The sequence below is a fragment of the Idiotropiscis lumnitzeri genome, unplaced genomic scaffold (genome assembly GCF_059441095.1).
Source record: "Idiotropiscis lumnitzeri isolate Australia: NSW breed Sydney's pygmy pipehorse unplaced genomic scaffold, RoL_Ilum_1.0 HiC_scaffold_93, whole genome shotgun sequence".
Lineage (NCBI taxonomy): Eukaryota > Metazoa > Chordata > Actinopteri > Syngnathiformes > Syngnathidae > Idiotropiscis > Idiotropiscis lumnitzeri.
In genome coordinates, this window is record NW_028283631.1 from 781483 (window position 1) to 801806 (window position 20324).

The 20324-nt window shown below is 41.7% G+C and overlaps 2 long non-coding RNA genes across 2 annotated transcripts; both read left to right on the forward strand.

The window, feature by feature from the left end:
• Positions 1 to 13163: 13163 nt before the first annotated feature.
• On the forward strand, positions 13164 to 14469 carry LOC148315573 (uncharacterized). Its single transcript, XR_015840799.1, has 3 exons — positions 13164 to 13909; positions 13997 to 14090; positions 14158 to 14469. It is a non-coding gene; the product is annotated as an uncharacterized LOC148315573 (long non-coding RNA).
• Positions 14470 to 14616: 147 nt separating this feature from the next.
• LOC148315574 (uncharacterized) lies at positions 14617 to 15649 on the forward strand. The gene is made up of 3 exons (XR_015840798.1): positions 14617 to 15045; positions 15133 to 15235; positions 15297 to 15649. It is a non-coding gene; the product is annotated as an uncharacterized LOC148315574 (long non-coding RNA).
• The last annotated feature ends 4675 nt before the right edge of the window (positions 15650 to 20324 follow it).

Sequence of the window (20324 nt, forward strand, 5' to 3'; positions counted from 1 at the left end):
AATTAACTAAGTACTTTAAAAGTATATCATTAGTTAGTTATTCATGTCAAAGTCATAGAGAGCTAAAACAGATGAATGAGAGTCGTTGGTTCCACAAACAACACAGTCCCGTTACCTACATGCAAAAATCAAAACGAGAATAACGTGTGTGTAAAGGAAGTCTAATGAGTAAAATGCATGCTCTCACTTATGTATGGGAAAATGATTTGGATTAAACACAGCCTTTTTCACACAATGTTTAGAACGCTTGAACATAGAGTGTAATGTTCACTTCTATATATCTGTCTCAAGTCAACACAGTTACTTTTTTTTAATAAACAAAGTCAACATTATTAATTAATGTTATTTTATTAATTCTTTATGTTGTGAAAGATCTTTATTCAAAGTATATTTGAAGTTATTTCTACCTTATTGCTTGATTTTTGTAGATTCAAGTTGGAGTTATCAAAATTACAGATTCTTTTGAAGGCAGCATATTCAAACTGTGAGAAAAGGAGCGAATGCAAGCTACGCGGTCTTTGAGGTGCGGCAGAAGAGCTGAAAACACGGTGAGTCCCGAACGATAATTGAATTAATTAATTAATCTCGGGTAAATGTCTGGCTCTCATTTTTTAGACTTACTTTACAATGTGTTTTGTAATTTTTCAAGGTTGCCTATGTTGGAAAACTGCTTGGTGCGTTAGCTAAAACACAGCATGCTAAAATGATAAGTGACGAGAACACAGAGGGTATATTAACAACGTACATACTCGAATTTTTTTGGGGAAAACTTAAGTACATTATAATCACCCTTTTAATAATACTGATAAGCGTTGTGTGTTTTATTTATTTTTATGAGGACCTTTACAACGAGCTACATATTGTTAGCATTGGGCCTACGACGCTAAACACAGTGTCCCTCGATCTCTCTCCAAAATTCTCCAAAAGACTTCAGCTTTCACTCAAATTAATACAATCTACTCCACTAGCTCATTTAAGGCTTTTTTTGTGATGTGTTTGATTTGGGTAAGTAAAGCAAAACACATTAACTGTTGAATGTTGCCTATTATTTAAATAATAGAAATTCAAGATGAAAGTTGAACAGATGTTGAAATGCTAGATTGGCTCATTCAGAATCATGCCGCAATGTGCTTTGTATGTTTTGTGTGTAGGTTTATCAAGCTCTAATTCAATGCAGTGTCAAAAACGAGCGCGCATAATTGTTGGATGAATGTTGGTTAATAGAGTCAGATAATAGTTAAAATTCCAACAGTTGAACAGATGTTGAAATGCTAGATTGGCTCATTCAGAATCATGCCACAATGTGCTTTGTATGTTTTGTGTGTAGGCTTATCAAGCTCTAATTCAATGCAGTGTTGAGCTGCATTTGAGAGGAACTACGTAAGTAACTAATGTGGAAAAATTGTGACTTCTTTGTGTACTTTTATTTTGAATATTCAAATTTTGTGGGTAAAGGTTAGAGAAAATAAATAAAAAATGAGAGCTGTACAGGTATTTAAGTTTTTGGTTTGTAAAATACCCGAATGTGGGTTTCAGCAGGTGAGGCAATGATTGGACAGAGCAAAAGCTATGCTCCAAAATAGAAGTGATTACACCTTCACTAGACTAACCTGCAGCTAATTACATAATTATAAAATTAACACTTTAACCTGGCTTCCCCATCACAGATGTATTCTTTTAAATGCAAAGCTTTTTGTTCTAGCTTTTGTTGTTAAATGACATTCATGCCCAAGTGTCCATGCATCCATTGCAGGGATGTTTTCTCAAGTGACGAGTCTGAAGCCTGTGATGACGAAGTACCATCTACACCTCCCCATGGATTATCACAGAGAAAAAGCTTCCTAACCAAGAGAGGAGCTGCAGAAGGTCCTTGAGTACGTCCAACGTGTTGAGTCTGTGAGTCTACTGCAGGATCTAATGCAGGTATGAAAATGATGGTATTTTAATGTATTATCTTCAAAATTATAAATGATTATTTAATTTCTTGAAATATAAAATTAGGTACCCTAATTCCAAGTAGGAACCCCAGTCCCATTACATTCCTGATTCTGGAGCGACAGAGATCAAACCATCTTACTGTATCCCTAAATAGCCCCACCTCTAAAACCCTGATTCGGAAGGCCGAGTTGAAAGACTTCAGAGTTCAAGATGGCCAACTGCAACTATGATAAGCCGAATGTGTTCACCCCAAGTCGGAAACTGAGAAAAAGACTCAATTTTCATATGATTTCAGTCCCTTCTATATTTAAAAGAATGTATTGGGGCTCTAGAAATGTGAAATATTTTTACAAGTATTTCTTTTACTACTCATAGGCAGTTTCATAATAATAGTACAATTTGGCATCGTGTATTGTTTTTTGGTTCCATTCAAAATGCACAAAACATATAGACATATTTTGTTTGTGGATCGCTGCAGCATCACACGAGCGCACAGAGACAAACGTGGCAGCAACTTAAAACAATTAAAATAAAATATCGAATCGAAATCGGGAACTGAAAAGCAAAAATCGAATCGGGGCTTGGGTGAATCGTTACCTCCCTAATCATAATCATTTTGGTAGAATGTTGGGCTCTTGCCCTTTGAGTGTATATGGCGTTACCGAAGCTGTTCACTTAATCGACAATTTCTTTCCTGTGACGTTTATCATACCCAGTTTAACTGCCAAAATATTTTTAAGTGTGTGATGATTATCTGGATTGAGTGACACCCATGTTATAATGGGTGAGGAAAAGTACACCATTAGAATGCTTCAGTTGAGGTATCATACAGTGGAAAGACAGAATTTCATCATACTTAGTTCCCTCAACTTTCAAAATGATAAAAAATGTGAATTAATAAAGAAATAGATGCATTAAAGCAAATGTAAAATATTAAATGAAAAAGAATCTCAAAGGTCAAACCATTTTTCCGCTCGCTAGGTCAAAACTTTAAAGTTCAAACCACGGCCAAAGGAGAACGCATACTGCTCTGATTGGTCTGTGATGTTATCCATAGCTTTATGCCGTCATCAACCAGAATGGGGAATTTTATCACACAAAAGAATTTGAAGTGAACATCATTGCACCTGAATGACAGTAAAGAAATTAAAGATGTTACCTTAAACATTGCCAATTGCACTGACAATGGTTTGATCCTGGAGCAGATCATTTTTATTTCCATTTATTATGGAAAATGTGGTGGATCTGTGTGGTGGATATATATATATATATATATATATATATATATATATATATATATATATATTAGTGCTGTCAAGTGATTAATTTGTTTTAACGAATTAATCACAAAAAATTATATGATTATCATGATTAATCACATTTTTAACTAAAATTTTTTTGCGAAGCTTATAACAGATATTTACTTGAATAATATCTTGGAATTGTTAAATCACCAAATATGAAGTATATTTAATTCAAAGATTGTTCTTGAATACGATCTAAATGGAGACATCTTTGCAGACATTTATTTTCGAAACATTTCTCAAAACGGCCCACAAGCGCCACACTCCAGCAGTGTTGGTTTGCAAGGCCCAGGGGTAAATTAGACACAGTGTTGTGTTCTGAGACGTGCTAAAGACAGCTAATATGGCACAATATTTGCAAAGTATGCACATTTTTTTAAGTAAATCAAACTGAGTTAAAATATTTAACTGAGTTAAAACTTTTGGGATTAATCACCTGAGTTACTGCTTTAATTTTGATAGCCCTTATATATATATATATATATATATATATATATATATATATATATATACAGCGAAACCCCGGTTATCGCGGTTAATGGGGACCGAGACCACCCGCGAAAACTGAAAATCCGCGAAGTAGCGGCGCCCCTTCAAAAATGCTTAAAAAAACCTATACAGCACAGTATACCCCCCTGTATACAGTACACCATATAGAATACGGGTAGAGAGAGAGAGAGTGAAATTCATGTTAGAACAAAAAAAAACAAATTATTATTAAAACTTATTATTTTTTTATTCCCCAGCCATTATTTTTGGATTTATTCAATTACTTCTTTTTGTACTTAGACTTTTACCTGCTGGTACGCCGTCCCGTGTGCCCTGTGAAATGAAAGGTGGCAGTCTTCATTTATTCATTCATAACTGACAGCCTCGCGCTCCGCTCGTGCCCGGGCGGAAGAGGTGCTCCTCTTCGGCTTAATTGTCACACACGCCGGACCTGCTCCCCCGAAGCGTGTCTCCGTTCGGTTGAACTCGGTTTCATTTCGCCCCGCTCGTACCCCGGGCGGAAGGTGCTCCTCTTCGGCGTAATTGCCACGCACGCCGGCCGACCTCCTCCGGAGCTCTCGTACGGTCCCGAACGGAGCGTAATGTCGCCCCGCTCGTGCCTGGCGCAAAGGTGCTCCTCTTCGGCGTAACTGCCACGGACGCCGGCCGGCCGCCTCCGGAGCTCTCGTACGGTCCCGAACGGAGCGAAATGTCGCCCCGCTCGTGCCTGTTAGCCTGAATGAAAACTCCCAAAGTGTTGACAACTTGTAACCGCACTTTATTCGCCACTTTTCCCCATAACACCACCGCATACATACGCACTTCCTCTTTACCCAACCCCAAGTAACACTGCCCCCTAGCTGTGTGGCATGTCAATGTTATTAAACAAAAATAAGACAACAATCTCAGTCTCTTAAAAAAAAAATAAAATAAATAAATAAATAAATAAACAAATACACAATTGCTCAATTTAACAGCAAAACATTAAACATTACATTCAATTACAATATAACGTGAATGTGTATTTTTCTTTTAAACTAACGGTGTAAACAGTATGTTGGCTAGGTTATTTAATTCTCCAATGCCCTTCATGGAGAGCCTTGAGCAACAAGGCTGGAGACGCTCCCCTTTTAGTTAGACAGTCTGCCAGTTGATCTTTAGTGTCTAACCACAGCACCTGTTTAAGCATTTTGGCTTGGATCAGCTCCTTAATAGAACTGATTTCCAAACGTAATCTTTTTTCAGCAACAAGCTTAGTAGATTTCAAAGCATCCATAAATGAGTGATTATCGGTAACACAGATTATTGGCACATGTTGATCAGGACTACCAGCATACAGTTCAGAAAATAAAGTTGACAGAAAAATGGCATTGTCAATTCCCTCAGACATAGCTAGTGTCTCACCTGCTAGTGTACTTCTGACAATTCTCTTAATTTTCTTTGACTGCCAGCAAATGGGAGAAAACTGTCCATTTTCACCCATCAAAACAACAAAGTGCCCACCTTGAGTACCCCCATCAGATAGATTTGCGAAAGATGCATCAGTGAATGCAACAAACTGTAGGCTATCATCTTTCCCAAGGGGTTGAAATTTCAACTCAACTGACTTGGTCTTGAGTTTGGATACGACTTTGTTTGCTTTGATAATTGTCTGTATGGTAGCACATTTGAGATTTGAAGCCAGATTACTGGCATCAAACATGGCATCAGGTCTGCTCTGTCTTGCAACCCACAAAAGTTGCCCTATTTTTGATCTTAACTGATCTCTTTCCTCTTCAGTGACAGGTGAAGTATGCTCAGCTGCACGCGATGGAGTGAGATGTATTGGCTGTAAATGGTCAATATATGTGGCCTGGTGTATTTTTATCCCTTTTTCTGAAGTAACAAAATCTACACCCACATACGAAAAATTATCATGAGCTTCACGACCAACACTAAACTTGACTTTGAGATGTGCCATGACAGTCATTTCAAACATTTGAGAACCACCCCAAATGAAATCATCAACGTGACATGCAAGCACACCCGTGACGTTTTTCTCATTGTCCAGCCAGTAGAAAACTGCTGGGTCAACTTTGGATACTGTACCTCCTGCACCAATCATTATGTCTTTCACTCTGTTATACCAATACAGAGAGGCATCTGCTAAACCATACACACACTTTTTCAATTTCCAAAGCGCCCCTCCGCAGTTGGCTTCAGGAGGAGGTTTAACAAAAATGACGCGAGACAGTTCCATGCCTTGTAGAAAGGCTGACTTTATGTCCATCGAATGAAGTGTCCACTGTCTTTGACAAATCACAGCTACAAGAAGCCTCAGCGACTCTGAGGCACAGGTTGGTGAGTCTTTTTGCAACTCAGCAACTTGCAGCTCCTCAAAACCTCTGGCAACAAGCCTTGCTTTTGGTACTAATCCAGTCACTGTCTCTTTCAGAGTGCATACCCATCGTGTGGATATGTACTTTTGTCCCTTGTCCTCAACTTCCTCAAACACATCATTTTTTCTCCAATTTGGTGACTCTTGTCCAAATTCCGACTTCATTTTTCCAGCTTTCGTAGGGTTTTCCTTCTTCAAACGGTGGCGGAACTCTGTAGTTGATAACCATCCTCTGCTACCAATGTTAGCCTGAATGAAAACTCCAAAAGTGTTGACAGTGCCCGGGCGGAAGGTGCTCCTCTTTGGCTTAACTGCCACACACATATATGTCAAGTCAAGTCAAGTCAATTTTATTTGTATAGCCCTTAATCACAGACAGTCTCAAAGGGCTTTACATAGCCACAATCGACATCCCCGATCTTAACCCCCAGGAGGGCAAGGAAAAACTCACAAAACCTCATTAGGGGAAAAGTGAGAAACCTTGAGAAGGGACCACAGATGGGGGAATCCCCCTTCCAGGATGACCAGGCTGCAATGGATGCCAACTGGGCAACATTTGACACATACAATGATGCTATGCAATGATAGATGAGATAATATAAGAGTCAATTGAATGAAGTGCTGCAGGAAGATGACTTCAGTGGAGTGGGTCCTCATCCAGGGCCGTAATATCCATGGCAGCATATCCGAAGATGAGCCTTCGATCTTGTACCGGTCAGTTGGTGTAAATTCAGTACAGCCACTTCCAAGTGAATCGCCATCACCTAATTCGGGGAATTGGGAACAGAAAAGAAAGAACAGAAATAGCAAACAGGCCAACAAGTAGTTCAATGAAGTGCTGAACTATAAGGAAATCAGAAAAGGCGCTGCATGAAGACGACTTCGGCAGAGCAGGTCCCTTCCCGGTTCGTCAGTGCCGTAATCTTCAAAGCATGTCCCCATCACCTAATTCCCAAGCAGGGGAAGGAGGGGGCAGAAAAGAGAAGAAGCGGCAGTAAACAGGCCAACAAATAATTAAATTAGATGCTAAAGTATATAAATAAATTGATCAAATGTCGCGCTGCAGGAAGACGACATCACTGGAACAGGTGCATGCCCAGTTGGTCAATGCCTTAAACTTCCTAGTGGGTCACCGTCACCTAATCCCCCAGCCGGGGGAAAAGGGGGCAGAAAAGAAAACAAAAGAAAAAAAAAGCGGCAGTAAACAGGCCAACAAATATTTCAGCTAAATGCACAAGAGTATAAATGCGTCTTTAATAGTGTTTTGAACATTTCTACTGAGGTGGCGCCTCTAATATCTGAGGGAAGTGCATTCCAAAGCATTGGTGCCCGAATAGAGAACGCTCTAGAACCTGCGGACTTCTTTTCGGCTCGCGGGATCACTAAAAGACCAGCATTTTGTGAGCGAAGGTTTCGGGACGGAACATATGGTACCACGAGGTCAACGAGATAAGAAGGTGCTAAGCCGTGCAATATTTTAAAAGTAAGTAGCAGAACTTTAAAATCACATCTCAAGTGGACCGGAAGCCAATGCAAATTGGCTAATATCGGGGTAATATGATCAAACTTTCTCGTCTTAGTTAAGAGTCTAGCTGCTGCATTTTGAACTAACTGCAGACTTTTAATACTCGACATGGGGAGACCCGAGAGCAAAGCGTTACAATAGTCGAGGCGAGATGTAACAAACGCATGGATTAAGATTTCCGCGTCACACGTTGATAGAATTGGGCGAATTTTAGCAATGTTACGCAGATGAAAAAACGCAGTTCGAGTAATATTTTTAATGTGCATTTGAAAAGACATAGTTGCGTCAAATATAACACCGAGATTTTTTGTTGAATCCTTTTGGATAATATTACATTTATCGATATTCAGAGTGGTGTCTTTGAAAAGGTACCGATGACGCGCTGGTCCAATGATGAGCATCTCGGTTTTATCTGAGTTAAGACGCAAAAAATTGAAAGACATCCATTGTTTAATTTCGGCAAGGCACGCCTCTAATTTATAGCAGTCGCGGGGATTCGTTATATCCAACGGCATGTATAATTGCGTATCATCAGCGTAACAGTGAAAACTAATGTTATATTTCCGTATAATATCACCAAGCGGTAGCATATAGATGCTAAACAATAGAGGTCCAAGTACCGATCCCTGCGGAACTCCACATATGATCTTACAAATATCCGAAGTCGTATTGCCATGAATTACACGGTGCGTCCTCTCCGACAGATACGAATTAAACCAAGAAAGCGCTGAACCTGAAATGCCAACACACGTTTCAAGGCGTTTTAATAATATGTTATGATCAACGGTATCAAAAGCGGCACTAAGATCGAGTAAGAGTAATATTGATGAGGTGTCGGCGTCCATAGCTATGAGAAGATCATTAGTAACTTTAGCAAGGGCCGTCTCAGTAGAGTGGTCGGCTCTAAAACCCGATTGGAAAGGTTCAAATTGATTATTAACAGTCATATATTCATTAAGTTGTTGCGCTACGACTTTTTCAAGAATTTTTGCAATAAACGGAAGATTTGAAACCGGCCTATAGTTGATGAGACTCTCTGGGTCAAGGTTTGGTTGCTTAAGTAACGGTCGGATAACGGCGGTCCTAAAAGCTGCTGGTACTACACCCGTGGTAAGTGATAGATTAATTATATTTAAAACAGACGGTCCTAGGGTCGTAAACAGTTCTTTAATTAGTTTGCCAGGAAGCGGATCGAGCACACAAGTTGTCGGTTTTGCCGCACTAACCAATTTTGTTAGGCTCTCAAGAGATATTTTTTTAAATTGACATAAGGTTATCGGACAGTTATCAGCCCTAATGTCCCTATTAACACAATTTGTCGCGGAATTCGACGGAATTTTAAGAACAGTGTCTTTAATCTCATCACGAATACATTCTATCTTCTGAGTAAAAAATTGCATAAAATCGTGAGCTGAATAGGAAGAGCTATCCGAGGTTGGTCGCTGTTGCGTTAGCATTGCTACGGTATCAAATAAATATTTAGGATTGTTTTTATGTAAGACAATTAATCTAGAATAATAATTAGTTTTGGCTAAATTAAGCGCTTCTTTGTATATTAGTAAACTATCGCACCATGCCTGACGGAAGACCTCAAGTTTGGTCGCACGCCATTTGCGCTCAAGCTTCCTACAAGATCGTTTCAGTACGCGCGTTTCCTCTGTAAACCACGGAGTAAGCCTCTTTGGACGAGTTTTAGTTTTTAAAGGCGCGACGGAGTCAAGCGCATTTAACAAAGCGACATTAAAGTTGTTTGTGAGATCATCAATCGTACCAATATAATTAGGAAACGAAGCAGTTGCTAAAGGGAGTAGCTCAGAGAGCGCAACGATGGTTGAGGAGCTAATGTTACGGCTGCTATAATTTTGATTATGGTCAGAACGATGACAGTGAGCCAAGACTTCAAATTTGATAAAGTAATGGTCAGATATAGCACTGGTATATGGTAATACAATTATTTTTGAAGATGCTAAGCCTCGGGTTAATACCAAATCTAGCGTATTGCCATTTATATGCGTTGCTTCATTTATTATTTGCGTGAAACCAAACATATCAATGATTGTCCGAAACGCTACCGTAAGTGGTTCCGACGGGAGATTCATATGAATGTTGAAGTCGCCCATGATAAGTATATTATCCGCATGAGTTACTAAATCAGCTACGAATTCAGAAAATTCATCTAAAAAGCCGGAGTAAGAGCCAGGTGGACGATAAAGAACGGCAAGATAAAACGGCAGCTCGGCTGAGGATCGCATAATGAGAACTTCAAATGTTTTAAAGGAATTGCTAAAACGAGGACTAAGTTTTAGGTTAGATTCGGAAATGAGGGCTACACCCCCGCCTTTCTTTTGAGGGCGCGCAACATGCGAGCTCACGAAGTTTGGAGGCGAAGCCTCATTTAGCGGTAAAAACTGATTTGGTTTTAACCAGGTCTCGCAAAGACCAATCATGTTAAGATTATGGTCTCTAATAAGGTCATTAACTAACAAGGCTTTCGATGAAAGCGATCTAATATTTAAAAAACCGAGTTTCAGTAAAATAGGTCTATCTAAGTTATTCCGCGCAACAGGACTCCTGGTCATAATATTAAGGAGATTGCCTTGCCTAGGTCCCGGATTGTACCTCGAGCGACTATAAACGCGGCGAGAAATTCTGACGGTCGGAATCCGATAGTTATTTACCAGCTTTCGAGTGCTATTATTTTGAGAGAACGGCTCGTCGTCAATAAAACCGACCGAGGAGGAATGCTTAAACCCATCATGTATTGCCACCTCAGTAGAAATTATATCAGTATGAGATCTACCAGCGTATGGTGTGTAGCGCTCAAATCTAGAAGAAAAGCTATGTGTGTTGTCTAAGTCTAGCATAGCGCTAGTTAGCTCTAGCCTTACAGACTCCATACCCTTCCTTACAGGCTCACTATTCGCCTGCAGCCCGACCTGCTCTAATAGAATAGAATAGAATAGAAATCCCTTTATTGTATGAATATGTATAATATGATATAATGATATAATATAATATGAATAGTCATGGAAGGCTCAAACAATAATCTATGTTTCTAGAAAGAGTGATGGCGCCTTCCCAGTTAGGGTGAAGGCCGTCCATCCTCAGCAGGTCGGGTCGGCCCCAGAAAGAAGGCCAGTTATCTATAAACTGCAGTCCGTGCTCACTACAAAAACTAGCCAGCCACTTATTTAGCGAGAATAATCTACTAAACCTCTCATCATTGCCTCTCGCAGGCAAGGGGCCAGAGACAATTACTCGATGCCGACTCATCTTTCTGGCGAGATCACAAGTCCTTGCTATGTTTTTCTTTGTGATCTCTGATTGCTTCATCCTAGTGTCATTGGAGCCAACGTGTATCACTATATCTGAATAGCTAGCGTTGTTTGCACAGCGCTGGTGTATAGGTGTCTTGCGCGCTAGCTCCATAAGATTAGCTTCTATGTCGGGTGCTCTGGCCCCAGGAATACACATTACTGTGGCTGGATTTTCAAGCTTAATGTTGCGGGTAATGGAGTCACCTATCACTAAGGTGCGGGAGCCATGAGACCGAGGTGGAATGGAACTGCTATGTGTCTTAACAGGCTCACCGCGATTAGCAAGCCGTTTACGGCCAATGCTAACCAGACTAGCAGGTTGGCTACAACCCGTGCTAACAGTCGTGTCCGCCACGTTTACGCTTACCACATTACTCTGCTCTAGCTGGCGGACACGTCCCTCTAGCAGGGAGAGTCTTTCCATGAGATATACAGTGAACCCCCGCTACTTCGCGGTTCACCTTTCGCGGGTTCAGTGCTTCGCGGGTCTAAAAAATATTCGGGAGCATTGTAGTTTCGGCGAGCGGCACAAGGGGGCGCTGAAGCGGTTAGACGGCGGGCGTGCGCCGAAGAGGAGAGTGGACGAAGAAGAGAGTGGACGAAGAAGAACAGGTTCCCCCGGACACGATTGGTGGCGACGGACACGATCGGGGGCGACATTTTGCTTCGTTCGGGACCGTGCGTGAGCTCCGAAGGAGACCGGCCGGCGTGTGTGGCTGTCAAGCCGAAGAGAAACAACTTCCGCCCGGGCACCGGCGAAGCGCGAGGCTGTCAGTTATGAATGAATAAATGAAGAATGCCACCTTTCATTTCACTGTCATGATCCGTGCCTGTCATGCCGCGTGTGTTTTTGTTTTTTCAGCTGTGTGGGCGTTCCTCCAGCGATCGTCTCGCGCCATGTCGTCAGCTGCTGCGAGACGCGCTGATTACACTGACTATATTGTGATAATAAATATCTTTGTATCACCACCTTTTTTCCCGGGTCTGCGTTTGGAGAGTCCTGTTCAATCCTCCAGTTCTGCTGGAGGATCATAACATTCACAGGGCACACCGGACGGCGTACCAGCAGGTAAAAGTCGAAGTAATTAAATAAATACAAAAAGAAGTAATTGAATAAATACAAAAATAATGGCTGGGGAATAAAAAAAATAATAAGTTTTAATAATAATTTGTTTTTTTGTTATAACATGAATTTCTCTCTCTCTCTCTCTACCAGTATATATATATATATATATATATATATATATATATTTGTATTTTTTTTAAGCATTTTTGAAGGTGTGCCGCTACTTTGCACCTATATATATTTATATATATATATATATATACAGTGAACCCCCGGTTATCGCGGTTAATGGGGACCGAGACCACCCGCGAAATCTGAAAATCCGCGAATCCTTCAAAAAAAAAAAAAACACCGTGTATATATATACTTCGCACCTATATATATATATATATATACCGTATTTTTACGGCCATAAGATGCGCTCCCTCAAAGGGCGCAACACCAGTTGAGGGTGCTATTTCCGTATTCAATGCATATACTAGGCGCGCCGCACTACAAGGCGCTAGCTCAGCCGCTCGCGCTAGTTCAGCGCTAGTTCAGGCGAGACTAGCCGCTCTCGCGCTAGCTCAGCCGCTCGCTCTATCCAGCCGCTCGCTCGCGCTAGCTCAGCCACTCGCGCGCGCTAGCTCAGCCACTCGCACCTGAGTCGCGCTAGCTCAGCCGCTCGCACCTGAGTCGCGCTAGCTGATGTCAGCTCACCAAGACTCAATCCCCCAAGTGATCGTTTCCAGAGGTATCACCCCATTTCAATGACAGATGCTATGAATCTATTGGGAGTCACTGCCAATAACAATGACTATAACCAACAAAAGGTGTCTTGGCATTAGTCTACTAAACAACGTCAGGGGAGGGACTTCACTGGTCACCACACTCCTTAGAGTCACGGTTTCAAACCAAAAAAAACCTCAGCTTACAAGCAAACAATGAAACAAAGAAATAAGATTAACACAAAACATGTGTCTCTCATGCCATCTATATACCCAAAATAAATAAAAATAACACAAAAGATTACAGCAATGGCTTCTTGGGAGCCACTCAGCCTTAGCCAATTACAGCAATGGCTTCTTGGGAGCCACTCAGACTCAACCAATCACATGGCTGTTTAGAGAGATGGGCTGTTGTGCTTTGGGCTTTTTGCAGTCTGTTGTCTAAACCTGGGACGTTTCTTGCTTGCAATAACATAAATGATAAGACTGACTACAACATTGTCGACAGCTGCCCTTTTGTCCAGCTTTCTCCTACACCATCACCCAAACACCATAGTCACATAATGTATAATTCACGGTCAATTAGAAGCATAGATGACTCAGACTTTGTCCAGCAGGGTGTGCTAACATGCACTGAACAGCCCAATGAGTAAAAGGGTTGATGGTCGCGAGAGTGATGCTTAGTCCATATAATGGGCGCGTCGCTTTACAAGGCGCTTTGACTGTTTTGGGGAAGATTAGGGACTTTAAAGAGCGCCCTATGGCCCGGAAAATACGGTATAAAAGAGGAAAGATTGCAGCCGTACAATGAAGACGCTCTAAGATGAACAGCTTGTTGGCTTTTGAGGTGAGTGGTGCAAAATCAAATGGATGATGACACTTGTTAAGATGAGACTGTCTTTTCCGTAGCGGCCCCGGACGAGGAGGAGCAGATGCTACGGCGCTTGGAGAGCAAAATGCCAACTGGACAGGGAGACTATTTCTTTGTTGTTCTTATCTTTGCTCTGTCACTAACTCACTGGGTGTGCACTGCCAACACTGACTGCATGATGGGGAGAAGTCGAGTTCCTATTTGCCCCTTCTTCCACTGTTTTTGCCCCCCTTTCTTGTAACAGGCTGGCAGCGGAGCGGGATGGCCCAAGTGGTGCTAAGAACCACTGGACGAGAGTCGTCATCGCACAATTAAGTGAGAAGTCCACAACTGAAAGTTTTGCAGGATGGGCACAGCCATGAAATAAGATGGTGACATACAAGTCAATGTTTGTTGTTGCAGGTTGGAGAAGGAAGCGGTCGAGACGGGAGTCTCAGAACAGCAGCGGAAGTCATAAAATCGAATTGACGGGGCAGAAGAGGAGCCGGATGAAAGGGTGGAAAAAGTTAAAACGCATGCATGCAAATCCATCAACAAGTGGCACATGAACATTTTTGTTACAGGCCGTTTGTGGACAAGGAATGATCGCTCCGTCAAGTGATGCTCCAAGCTGAGCAGCTTCCTGGCTCTTGAGGTAGATGACAGCATTCTTCTAACAACGCTTGGAGAGCAAAGCACCAACTGGACAGGGAAAGTATTTTTGTTGTTCTTATCTTTGCTCTGTCACTAACTCACTGGGTGTTCACTGCCAACACTGACTGCATGATGGGGAGAAGTCGAGTTCCTATTTAACCCTTCCACTGTTATTGCCCCCCCCCCTTTTCTTGTAACAAGCTGGCAGCAGTGCGGGATGGCCCAAGTGGTGCTAAGAACCACTGGACGAGAGTCGTCATCGCACAATTAAGTGAGAAGTCCACAACTGAAAGTTTTGCAGGATGGGCACAGCCATGAAATAAGATGGTGACATACAAGTCAATGTTTGTTGTTGCAGGTTGGACGGGGGTCTCAAAACGCACGGCCAATGCATCAACAAAGTGGCGCAGGGCTCAGAGATGGATTCAAAGAGGAAAGATTGCAGCCGTACAATGAAGACGCTCCAAGATGTACAGCTTGTTGGCTTTTGAGGCGAGTGTTGCAAAATCAAATGGATGATGACACTTGTTAAGATGAGACTGTCTTTTCCGTAGCGGCCCCGGACGAGGAGGAGCAGATGCTACGGCGCTTGGAGAGCAAAGTGCCAACTGGACAGGGAGACTATTTCTTGTTCTTATCTTCGCTCTGTCACTAACTCACTGGGTGTACACTGACTGCATGATGGGGAGAAGTAGAGTTCCTATTTGCCCCTTCTTCCACAGTTTTTGCCCCCCTTCTTTGTAACAGGCTGGCAGCGGAGCGGGATGGCCCAAGTGGTGCTAAGAACCACTGGACGAGAGTCGTCATCGCACAATTAAGTGAGAAGTCCGCAACTGAAAGTTTTGCAGGATGGGCACAGACATGAAATAAGATGGTGACATACAAGTCGATGTTTGTTGTTGCAGGTTGGAGAAGGAAGCGGTCGAGACGGGAGTCTCAGAACAGCGGCGGAAGTCATAGAATCGAATTGACGGGGCAGAAGAGGAGCCGGATAAAAGGGTGGACAAAGTTAAGAAAACACATGCATGCTAATCCATCAACAAGTGGCACATGAACATATTTGTTACAGGCCGTTTGTGGACAAGGAATGATCGCTCCCATCAAGTGATGCTCCAAGGTCAGCAGCTTCCAGTGTTCTAACAACGTTTGGAGAGCAAAGTGCCAAGTGGACAGGGAGAGTATTTCTTTGTTGTTATCTTTGGTCTATCACTAACTCACTGGGTGTGCACTGCCAACACTGACTGCATGATGGCCATTTTGGACTGAGTTGTGCATGAAGGCAATGCTTCATTTGAGGCAAATGTGGTCTGATATATTAATTTGAGATTTTATTTTTTTAATTATTTTTTTAAGTGAATTGTCAAACTTCCTTTTTGTATGCTCCACATGTGCGTTTGTACGTGAATTAAAATTGTCAAGTGATTTCAAGTGGTCTATTTGAACTTGTGAGTGGCAGTATATGCATGTTTTTGAAAAATGACAAGTGTAGAATGGCATTTCCCCCAAACATTCGAAGGGTGACTTTAAACATGCTTTCAAACTTTAAAACTCGACTAACAATGTTGATAAACATGCAACAGGTTCGGCATTCGTAGAAAGCAGAAGTTAAATTTTTCATGTAGATAAAAGTAATGGAGGGTAAGTAGTTAAATGTCAATTCTCCTAACATTAAAAGTGGTACATATATAAAACTTGTATAGTAAAACAAGATGAGTGAAGCTTTGAACAAACATTGCGAGACAGCCAATCATACGAACAAGGTGGGCAAAATCCTGCCTTCTGTTAGCTGGCCAGGTTAGCATTGAGCTCATGACTTGAAATTCCACACAGGCAAAGTAAGGCAATAACATCCCACGTAGTTTGAATTTGGTGTTTTAGCCGTTTCATTTTTTACATTTGTCTTTATAATACTGGGCCTGTTTTATTTAATTGTCATTAGAATGTATCTAATAATCAGATACCCTTATACCATATAATATTTGATAATTGGTTTATTTTTTTAATTGAATGTGATATTGTTTTGTTTCATTAATTCAATAAAGTTTAAAAAAAAGAAAAAACAATCTCTGCCTATTCATTCAATAGTTTTTTTTTAAGTCACGTGTCCATGTTCAAAATTTAAACGTCAACTTGGTTGTCTCAGTGCTTCTTCACGCATGTACGCCCCTCCCCCCTATGTACATCTTATTTCTTGAAACAACTGAGCATTAACTCTAAAATTTACCTTTTCCTCATTGCAATGTTACTCGTTATCCTTAGGTCTTTAAACGTGGAGAAAGGGTGATATAAGTTTCGTTTTCGTCCAAGATGCAGCATAATCGCGTGCATGAAATTTGTCCCTCGAGGCTTCCGTAGTTGAGGCGTCACCTTAGGCGCGAGCTGAATTTTCGTTCTTTCTCCTGCGGACCTTCGAAAGGTAAGCACCTCTCTTCGCTGATGCTTTTTAGTTAAATGGCTAGCTTATTTGTATTGTGGTGGAATTGTTTCATGCTGTTAATGATGTGTGTTGCTGCTGGGTTGAACTTTAATGCTCGTTTTGACGGCTGATGCTTGAGCTCCGGTGTAGTTTTTTTACCTCCTTGTAAGATTGTTGCTCCTTGCGTTGTTGTCCACGGTTGGTTTTCTGTGCTTTGGGGCTTCGTGGTGGCTGAGGTAAAACCGGATTTAATGGCGCGCTGAGCGCGAGTAAATTGCTGGGGCCTAGGAGTCACCGAGCTAACTGCTAAATCGGAGTTTAATGGCGCCCTTTTTATTTAATTTTTTATTTGCCTCCCCTGAAATGTAGTTGTCACTTATGATGTCCACGATTGTTTACTCTGCATTGTGGCGGCTGGGCTAACTGCTAAAACCGGTTAAAATGGCGGGTTCAGCTTGTGTTAATTTGCGGGGGGCCATTTAGCTACTGAGCTAACGGCTAAGATTAGAATTAATGGCTCGCTGAGCGCGAGTGAATTGGTGGTGCCTAGGAGTCCCCGAGCTGACTGCTAAAACCGGATTTAATGCCGCGCTGAGCGGGCGTAAATTGCTGGGGATAAGAGTCACCGAGCTAACTGCTAAAACGGGGTTAAATGGCGCGCTTTTTAATTTTTTATTTGCCTCGCCTGCAATGTAGTTGTCACTTATGATGTCGTCCATGGTTGTTTTCGCTGCATTGTGGCTTCGTAATGGCTGGGCTAACTGCTAAAAACGGTTTAAAATGGCGGGCTCAGCGTGTGTTAATTGCGGGGCCTTTTAGCTACTGAGCTAACGGCTAAGATTGGAATTAATGGCGCGCTGAACGCGAGTAAATGGCGGGCGGGGCCAAAGTAGCTTCTGAGCAAACTGCCAACTTTGAGCAAATGACACGCTGAGCGCAAGGAAAAGGCGGGAGCCTTGTTCCGCTGTGATTGGTCCAGGTTGAACAAGTTATGGTGTTTGAGTCCCTGTGCTTGGCCTAGTTTGAAATGCGTCATGTGGTGTGCTGTTCAAGCCCTGTGATTGGCCTCGTTTGAAATGCGTCACAAGGCTGGCTGGTTGAACACCCCCCCCCCCCCCTTTTTTTTTTTTTTCCCCCTGAACACTGATTCATTTTAAATGCATCATGCTATATTGCTGTCCCATGTATATCATACTTGATTTTTTTATCACACATGTACTGCTGTTTTTAATCAGTTTTCAACCTTACGCTGCACAATGAGTGTTTTTATTCCTGTTAAGCACATCCACTTTTTTTTTTAAACATTGTTCCACTTGGCATTGTGGACTCTTTGGCATTGGCTGTATTGTGGAATTTTTGGCATTGTGGAATTTCTTGCATTGTGGAATTTTTGGCACTGTGGACTTGTTAGGGGTTGGGGTTTTAGGGTTAGGGGTAAGGGTTTCGGGCACAGGTGTCAAACTCAAGGCCCGGGGGCCAGATCCGGCCCGCCACATCATTTAGTGAGGCCCGCCAAGACAAAACATGCACGACTACGTTTCTTGTCAAAATACCAAATGTTTTCTTTGTGACTAACCACACTGTTAAAATGAATTGAATGGTAGTTAAACAAACAACATTTTCCTGGATTCAGATTTTTAAAACTCATTAGCCATCACTTTGTTGTGTATATGTAATAATAATATGATAAACTATGATGTGGCCCACGAGAAAGATGAGTTTGACACCCCTGGTTTAGGGTTAGTGGTTGGGATTTAGGGCTTTAAGGGTTGGGGGCTTTAAAGCTTGGGGGCTTTAAAGGTTGGGGGCTGGGGGGTTTAGGGGTTGGGGGTTTAAGGGTTTAGGGCAGCGGTCGGGAACCTTTTTGACCTGGAGACCCATAAAACCAAACTATTTCTATATATATATTTTTTGAGAGCCATATAGTATTTTAAACATATAATAATAATAATAATAATAATAAAAGGTTTACTTTTAATGTGACTTCTGGTGCTGCATGTTTTTTTTTTTTATGTCCTTAATTTGTGTTTCCTCGACTTGATTCGCCATCATGATGCTCCGATCGTGAACCGTTCTTGCTGACAGTGGCATGTCTCTTATTTTTTTGATTATCTTGGCTTTATTTGGAAAGTCATCAAAAAGTTCATTGGCCACATCAAGCATAAATGTTTTGGCATATTCGCCATCTGTGAACGGCTTTCCACTCTTCACTATTGCCAAAGCACCCGCAAAGCTAGCGGAATTACCGTCACCTTGCGTGGTCCAGACACGCAGTTGCTGCTGGCTCGTCTGCACTTTCAGTTGCAGCTCTTCGCATGCCTTTTTCCTGCTGTCCCCCGGTGGATATTTCAATGCAAAAGAAGCATGACGCGTATCGAAGTGCCGCTTTATATTTGAGCGTTTCATTGATGCAATTTTGTCATTTCATATTCGACATACTGCGGATCCTGCTCTCTCCACAAATGCAAATTCCTCTGTCCACGCAGCCTGGAATGCACGGTAATCATCGTCTTTTTTTCTTTTCGCCATCTTTTCTGTTACAAGGGTTGAGCGGGTTGAAGGGTTGAAATTTTATCTCTGATAAAATTAATTTCCGTACATTGACAATGACCCGTGACGTACTTGCGATCGATTGGTTCCCGACCTGTTCCAAAATATATATATATATTTTAATTTAATTTAATTTTTTTTTTGGGCCCCCTCAACTCCAAACTGTCTGGGAGCCATATGACGTCTCCGGAAGAGCCATAGGTTCCCGACCGCTGGTTTAGGGTTAGGGTTTTATCACACATGTGTTTCACTCTGTCCTGTTTCTCATACAGAGTGGACGATTAAAGCATTGACTTGCTTACTTCACTTTTATTAACTTCTTAACTTGTGCAGTACAGTACGTTACTTCAGTCAGTTGACATAGGGAAAACGTCACTTCCTCTTTTTCTCGTCCGTCCCTGTAATCGGCCCCTAAGCAACATAACATAACTAACAATAATATTGTTACATCTTTTCTTTTTTCAATTTGAAGCACTTCCTTGCGATGTAAACGTTGCACACACATTTTCATGCAGATTATGTATTCATACTAGAAAATATGCCTAACATAACTTTGTCAACATAAAGCGTCACTTTCAGTGCATTATTTGTAAATTAACCCAAACTATATTAACAAATTCCAATCCTTCAAATAAATATAACATCTTCTTTCTATTATGTTGGCTCCAAAACATTATGTAAAACATCTTGTCAGTATTATCCAACCCCCCAACCAGCAAACAAATTATACCTTGACATTTACAGTTTTTTTTTTTTTCCTAACCTAAATATCGAAAACCTCTTTTCCTTTTTTTTTTTTTTTTTTTTTTCCAACATAAATATCCCAAATCTTCTGTCTTCACTGCGTGTAGTCCTCCAAATATCTAGGCTTAAACACCTGACGACCTGATCTGGTGACAACTTTGGTTTGGTCCCTGGTGCCACACTGCTGGGTTGCATCCACACAGTCTGAAGTCCCCTGAGTCCCACTCCTCGTTGACGTGACAGATCCTGTATCATGGTCTCGTCTAAGATGTCGTCGATTCCTCCTCACAACTCCTCCTGAGTCCAGCTTCACCTCATAAGATCTGTGATCCACCGGTCCTACTACTCGTGCAGGTCTCCAGACGCCACGAAGATCGAAAGGCTGGA